General features: G+C 43.7%; 1 long non-coding RNA gene across 3 annotated transcripts; it reads right to left on the bottom strand.

Moving 5' to 3' along the window:
- Positions 1-1625: 1625 nt before the first annotated feature.
- On the bottom strand, positions 1626-6428 carry LOC124693268. Of its 3 annotated transcripts, XR_006999928.1 has the most exons (6): positions 6318-6428; positions 4644-6226; positions 4366-4442; positions 2626-2694; positions 2319-2501; positions 1626-1854 (listed from the first exon to the last, which is right to left on the bottom strand). It is a non-coding gene; the product is annotated as an uncharacterized LOC124693268 (long non-coding RNA). The 3 variants fall into 3 exon arrangements; XR_006999926.1 differs by having other exon boundaries at positions 2622-2694; positions 4644-6422; XR_006999925.1 differs by having other exon boundaries at positions 4644-6422.
- Between the last annotated feature and the right edge of the window lie 1770 nt (positions 6429-8198).

Raw genomic sequence — 8198 nt, 5'->3', positions numbered from 1 at the left:
TTTCTTCGTGGAGATGAACAAACAAGTACTGTGCTGCTCTCTGTCTCTCTTTTCGCCATTGTCTGTCGAGAGGGTATGAAAGGCGAGGCAGGGGAGGGCAGGGGGGCGTTGGTTAATATAGGCGAGGCATTGTGTGTTCGTTTCCTTATCTCTTACGCCTCAACGGCCCCACAGCTATAATGCCGCCAGACAAAGCGCCACGCTACGTCGCGCTGTCACCGTCATCAGAATAATAATAACGGGACCAGATCTACAAGATATCTAGATGGTGCGCACGCGTCGGTGTCGGTCAGCCTTTCCTTTTCCGTTTCCCCCTCCCCCAGATGGACCGCCCCCAGACGACGCCGCGCCGGGTGTTGGACACGATGGTAAATGAAATGAAACGCGGCATGCGAGCAGACGCTGTGAATGTGAAACGCGCACAAATTTACCTTCCGATTAATCCGACTTTTCTGTAATTATCTCTTTTTGTATAGCATACCCTCCAGATATATTTATTGGTACGTGACACTAGGTGAATGCTCGTGCTTCGCCAGAGTAGTAGATGTACATGCAATTGAAGTGTTTTTTTTTCAGTATATCAGCTGCACTGGAAAATGGTAAAGTACACTATTCTCATCGAGTCAGTCTTTTCACATCACTCACCTCCTCCAATCTCAATGTGTAGAGGAATTCTAGTGAGCTGGAAAATTGCATTCCTCTTTATTTCTAGGTTACCTAATACTTTCTTCATCTACAGGTACATTTACAACGACCCACGGTGCCACACCGGGTTCATCGTACCAAAACTGGTTGGATCGCGTCCCCCCTGTAGAAAAATCGATCGAGAGATGTGTACCCTTGTTGTCCTCTATTTTTCCAGCCGCCGACTCTCATCCCCCGTTCCCATCCCTCGTTCCCTTCGTAAACATAGCAGCTATGAGGCTACCCAATTAGACAAGACGGTGGCTTTGACAAAAAAAATGCAAATAGGACAAAGAAACTACATGAGATGACGAATGTTGGGGATTGAAAGGTGACCTCCACCCTGCTAATAATGTGCTAAAACAAGAAAATTTAGGTCATAAACAGTTTAGTGAAGAGCTTATGTAACCTCTTTGCTGGATTTTTCCATGGCTAAGACCACTCCAGAAGTTGAGCTGGTGCTTTCTTTTTTCTCTTTCGAGTGTAAAGGGGCCTTTGGTTAGAATAGTCATCTTAACTCAGATATGTTCATTGAAATGTAACCAACTTCAGAATTCTAAAATATTGTTTTAGATTGACCAACTAACTAAAAAAATTCGAAGAATCGAAAAGCATACTTTTGTTCTAAAAGTGTAGGTTCATTTTCTAGAAGAAAAAAAAATCAAGATTTCTGAACGATTTCCTATATTAAGAGGCGAAAACAAAGCTCCGATGATCATCACATTTCAACCAGAAAACATAGCCACATAATTCAGTATTCTTAGTGTTCAGAAAGAATTAACTAACAGGTAAGGACCATGGTATCACTGTGGAGAAAAGGTGCCTTATTTTCTTGCCAATTTTTCTTAGTTTACACCATCCCTGCAGACAAAAATACCCTCCTCCAGATTACTAATTCAGCAAATCATTCAAAGTTTTTCAGTTTACAAAATACAGAGAAGGAATCAAATGTATGTATTCTTCAGTTGTAGCATACTCACATATACAATGAACACGGCTGGATATAGCTTACATAATTCAGAGTTGCGGAAATTTATTAAACATTCAGACATGATTTCAAGAATTGAAACAACTTGTGGTACAAACTCAAGCTGCCCGCCACCGTCTCCAGCTGATCGCCGCCCCCAGAAGATTGCCGTCCCATCTTGTCGCTGGAAAAACGCCACCAACCTGATAGATCACCAGCCAACTTCCATAAGCATAAAATTGAATGTTGAGATATGTTTAGGGCTTTTTCGCCAAAAAAAAAGAGATATGTTTAGGGCTTTAAGCTAAGAAAAATGATGTTATCCTGCTTAGATAGCTAAACAATTTGACAATAACCAGCACGATCCAAAACTTCTATTATTAACATCTTAGAGGGCATCTCATCACTTACAGTAAATCATCCTTCACTTTACTATAAGTAGACAGTAGAAAGAGCATTGCATTTCCCAATCAAACAGTACTTCCTAGAAGAATGGACACACTAGTCACATGTTCCTATGCTGATATAGACACACTTCATTTCAAACTTCCAGTCACTTAAGATACTAGGGTGTCGATGCTCAATGAATATTGAAGAAATGATGCAAAGCTTAATTCACTTTAACAGGAATAACCGTTGCCAAACAAAAAATATATGTATGCTTTACCTCATAAGTCACTCCCATTTGCCATGGATACTTGTTCATCACTATCACTACTATGTTAGGACCGCCGAAAACCTCTATGGCCTGTGTCCGCTCCAATGCAATAACAGGACCAATTTGCCGAAACAAAGGGTCCATGCTATACTCATGTTTCTTCAAGTAAGCATCACCAATGGATCTCGACACCTGATAAGCAATCAAATATTAGCTCATCATATTTATATTTGCTCTGCTTATATTAACTCGTCATATCATAGGTTCTCCTAAGACTAAGAGGATATCATCACTCGACAAGGAGTTACTAACTCACCTAGTTAATAAACCACCAAGACGTATAGGAAGGCCACCGATACCTCCTGGGCAGCTCCACTTCCCCATCCTGCAAATAGAGTGTGCACGCTTAGTGCCAGCAATTACACATGTTCACAGGCATGCTCACAGAAATTAAGAAATATTGGGTAATATGTTACGTTGATTATCCTACAAAGCCAAACTATGATTGCAGCCACGAAACAACAAGATAGGTAAGGAATCAACATTGCTCACCAAATCCAAAAGTACGGTCCCTACTCCTAATCACCAAATCCAAAAGTACAGTCCCTACTTCTAGAATTAGCTAGAACCGCACTTATTAGTGCCACGACCAAGCCCTAACTATGCAACAACTAACTGAAACTAATCCAACATGACATCGGCCACGCGGCAGGATCACACTTGAGCAATGGCTAGATGCTGGTGTCATGGAGCAAGCTAGACACGTTTCATCCATATTGGTACCAGGAATAAAACGGTGACCAAATTATCACTTTAGAGAGATAGTAATTCCAGCATATAGCATTAACCGGGTGAAACAAATATATTTGCCAACTGTGCTACGTACCAGCACTGAAATAATGGAAAGTTCCAGACCAGTTCACACTTCTCACGACATGAGAGTACGACAGTGAAATTAACATCACCATCCATATTATATTACAAAAATAGCTACCATTTGATAACCTTGGTGTGCCAGGGAACGACCGTGCGCTCATCTTCGCCACTCACCTACTAGGGCGGAGATAGGGTCTGCGAAGAAAACACCTCGGTCCCCATCATCATGCCTCTTTGCTGGCCAAATCTCCCTAATGAGAGGGCACCAACATTCAATCAATACACGATAAGCTCAGTATAAAAAAATATGGTGTATGGTTAACTCTGCAGCAGCAGGAAAACATAAAATACACTAGATTTATAGCAGCAACAAAACATTTGATATATGTAGGATTGCATCTACATCCTGAGTACTCAAGTGATTCCAGTTGTGCACAAAAAAAATTGCATACCTGGTCGCCACTCGGGGCAGTGACGGCATCCACAGAGAAGACATGTCGGTCCCCATCAACATGCCTCCGCTGGCCCGATGCCTCCCATGGTGAGAGGTGTGACACAAAAATTGAATCAATACAGAACCAGCAAGCTGAACACAAGGAATAGAGTATGATTAACTCACATCAGCAGTAAAACAAGGTAGAAAAAATACTACATGCCTTCAGCTTATCAGTTTAGTTCAATGTTGAAATGTAGAGTTGCAGCTGTCTGCACAACCAGGCATCGGTATAATGCAGTTACTTTACTTGTATTAGACATCAGTATAGCATGGGCAGTCATAACAGAATCACATGGCCATATGGGTACATACGGTCTGATATATAAAGACTATTCATGGACAAAGAAATATGACCAATAAAATACTGCATCTTCCAGGTTCTATCACCATTATGTAATAGATTAGGAGGATATGTACCAGGAATAAAACGGTGACCAAATTATCACTTTAGAGAGATAGTAATTCCAGCATATAGCATTAACCGGGTGAAACAAATATATTTGCCAACTGTGCTACGTACCAGCACTGAAATAATGGAAAGTTCCAGACCAGTTCACACTTCTCACGACATGAGAGTACGACAGTGAAATTAACATCACCATCCATATTATATTACAAAAATAGCTACCATTTGATAACCTTGGTGTGCCAGGGAACGACCGTGCGCTCATCTTCGCCACTCACCTACTAGGGCGGAGATAGGGTCTGCGAAGAAAACACCTCGGTCCCCATCATCATGCCTCTTTGCTGGCCAAATCTCCCTAATGAGAGGGCACCAACATTCAATCAATACACGATAAGCTCAGTATAAAAAAATATGGTGTATGGTTAACTCTGCAGCAGCAGGAAAACATAAAGTACACTAGATTTATAGCAGCAACAAAACATTTGATATATGTAGGATTGCATCTACATCCTGAGTACTCAAGTGATTCCAGTTGTGCACAAAAAAAATTGCATACCTGGTCGCCACTCGGGGCAGTGACGGCATCCACAGAGAAGACATGTCGGTCCCCATCAACATGCCTCCGCTGGCCCGATGCCTCCCATGGTGAGAGGTGTGACACAAAAATTGAATCAATACAGAACCAGCAAGCTCAACACAAGGAATAGAGTATGATTAACTCACATCAGCAGTAAAACAAGGTAGAAAAAATACTACATGCCTTCAGCTTATCAGTTTAGTTCAATGTTGAAATGTAGAGTTGCAGCTGTCTGCACAACCAGGCATCGGTATAATGCAGTTACTTTACTTGTATTAGACATCAGTATAGCATGGGCAGTCATAACAGAATCACATGGCCATATGGGTACATACGGTCTGATATATAAAGACTATTCATGGACAAAGAAATATGACCAATAAAATACTGCATCTTCCAGGTTCTATCACCATTATGTAATAGATTAGGAGGATATCACTGAAAGTAACAATGTACCAAACAATAATTCAAAAGGATCATGAAAATGCCATAATAGATTGGGACGAAACTCATTTGGATTATGCCAAAAATGAACACACGTACTGCTGATAAGAAGCTCAGAGTAATATTTAAGATACATGCAAAATAAGGAATTACAGACAAGGAAGTGATTTGGATTATCCCAGAGATAACAAGAGGTATTATTAAGAGGAACTACAGAGAACACTGCATAATGTGAAAAGGTAGGAACATCATATCAACTATGGTGCATATGTTTTACATATGTTAAACCAAGTCGCAAATGAGTGTGCAATCATAAAAAGCACACCTATCTGTTGTTATGTAGTTTCCGCTGCTTGGACAGAAACATATAACAGAAGAGTAGATATTGTATCAGACATTATAGCTAGATTACTCATTCCTACAGGGAATTATATAAAAGTATACATACTCTTTTGGAATAGAGTAACTCGAAATTTGACAAAACTGTGCATGGGAACATTAAAGGTAGGAGTGAAACATAGGCATATAAATTTGGACGTTTATAGTAGGCCAATGAATTCAGTAAATAAACCAACACAGGCAGGTTTCATAACATGCAACAGCTGGTTTATCCATTCCTACATAGAACTACACAAGAGAGTAGCTTCATCCATAGCTTATAAAACCAACATTAGAATTGAGCTTATACAGTGTATGGCATGATATCTACAAATATGTGCAAGGTTGTACAGCTATACAACAGTCACACCAATATTAGTGTCAACTACTTGATTCCTATACATGATGCTATCCCGGACGATATTGCAAAATTTGAACAGAGTATTAGCTCACGTTTATGCTCAAACTCCAGTCCAGGGACTAATAGATTCTGTTAATATACCGGTCATGAATTTAGACGAAAATGTGTTCTTCAAGGGTTAACTCATGGATGACCAAAGGTGCAGATATCACGAGAATCAATCAAGTTTGGGAACACAACAGCGCTGTGATGATATGAAATTTATTACCTTCTCCAATTGATGAAATACCAAGAAGATTGAGTGATGAAATACCCAGAGTACCAGATAGACCGACTCTGCTTGCAAAATCTCAGATAACGAACTGTACTTTCTAACTGTCTGAAATATAAAAGTAAGCTACTATGAGATAAAATTTTGCTAACAACCTCATGCCCACAGGCCACAGGCCCCATGGCCTCCCGTCCACTACCTTCTCGCACTTCATGGATGGACCTTGTTGCTAACTCGCCCACATGGCCCCTGTTTCCCACCTTCTTCATGGCTCCACATCAACCCCTGGCCTCATCCCTCCAATACATCATCGTCGGCAACACGATGTAGCCTTTAAAGCAGAGCCAATTTTCAAGCTGATGCGTGGTTGCACGGGTTGCAGCAGCAGCAAGCTGAGGCGACGAGGACCTGCACGGCCTCTGCAAATGAAGAAACATGACGCGTGTTAGACAAGGGCTGTAGTGGAGATCGAGCAGAGGCGGCGATGAGAGGGGGGCTGGTGGTCACCGAGCGCGGTGGCAGACGTCGAGGCTGAGGACGACGCCGCCGTGGAGTGTGAGGTGGCCGCCGATGCGAGAATAGAGGCGACAGCTCGATGACGAGGGGCGCGCGGGGACCAGGATCCATGGGACCTGCGCCACCACCAGCGCGGATCGGCGAGGAGGTGTCCACATGTCGTCCGTGAGCTGCAAGAGATGAGCTTATTAGGAAGCCATCGTTGGAGACCCCTGCCAAAATACTCCCTCCGTGCAGAAATGTAAGACGTTGGGAGGAATTTCCGACCAGGTGAAAAAGTGGTAAAATGACATCTCTACCCTGTTTAACTGAATCACAACGTTCGTGGTCCCAACGTCGTCTTCCTGGATCTCGATCCAGATCCCAGCGTCGTCGTCCTCCGCCCCCAACGCCCCAGCGAGCAGCTTCACCCCCTGCAGGATCCATCCGCGCGAGCGCCTCAAGCCAACAGAACCGAATTGATCCACGCGAGCATCAAGCCAGCTGCTCGCGCCGCCGGAATCCATCCGCATGCGTGGCCCAGCAGAATTCTCGGGCGTTGCCGGCAGCTGCATCTCCCGGAGGCCGGCCGTGGGTCCCAAGCAGCAGCGCTATGCCGGCCCCCAGCAAGTAGCTCGTCGGCGTCCACGCATGCCTAGCACGCACCGAGCAGAGCACCGTACCTCCGGCAAGGCTCATCACCATAGCTAGCACCTCCACGCCCAGGGCACCTCCAGGCTTCTTGCCGGCCGCTCCGGCTCAGCTCGCCGGCAATGCCATCTTCTCGCCGGCAGCACCGTCTCATCTTCTCGGCAATGTCACCTTCTCGTCGGCGGCTCCATCTCAGCTCGCTGGCAGCTCTGCTTGCTCCCAAGGTCGGCGATCCACCCAAACCCGTCGGGCCTCATGAATCATTGTGCTTCTATATCTTGATTTTAGTCCACCTGAAGAACAAGAAGAGGAAGTCAATAATCCACATGCACTGCTTCCAAATCTTAATACTTCTTGTGCTTGCTTAGTTGTGATGGAGTATTTTGTTAAAAATAGTATAATGAATATCTGCACATTTCATGTTTATAAGTAAATTATGCCCTGAATATTGACAACAGTTCAAGAATACGGGAGGAACATGGTTGTTAGCAAACCAACCTGTCAAGTGCTTCGGCCTTCTTGAAGTCAGATCCAAGGAGAGCATGATTAGCATGTTTTGGCAGAGCATCATGTTGCTATTTTATCTCCATTAGCCAAATCTTTGCAGCCCATAAATCATAAACAACCTGTGTGTAATTACACAGATACTCCAAGTTAGCAATTGACAGTAGCAATTCACAGTACCTCTCATCCTCCCCAAAGGCCAATTGCCCACATGGTTTTCTTATTGTCCACATTACTAAGCCACCACCACCAAAGAAAGATTGGAGCCCTCCTTCCTCCCCACCACCACCTGTGTGTAATTGCACCACCACCACCAACGAGTTGAGCCCTCCTTCCTCCCCACCACCACCACCAAAGAAAGATTGGAGCAACTCGCCAGCATCTTTGCCCCAACACCTAGCTGGCCCAGCAACAGCAAATGTGCAACATC

The sequence above is a fragment of the Lolium rigidum genome, chromosome 2, assembly GCF_022539505.1.
Source record: "Lolium rigidum isolate FL_2022 chromosome 2, APGP_CSIRO_Lrig_0.1, whole genome shotgun sequence".
Classification (NCBI taxonomy): domain Eukaryota; kingdom Viridiplantae; phylum Streptophyta; class Magnoliopsida; order Poales; family Poaceae; genus Lolium; species Lolium rigidum.
The sequence above is the reverse complement of the archived record's forward strand: the minus strand, read 5'-3'. Positions and strand labels throughout refer to the sequence as shown.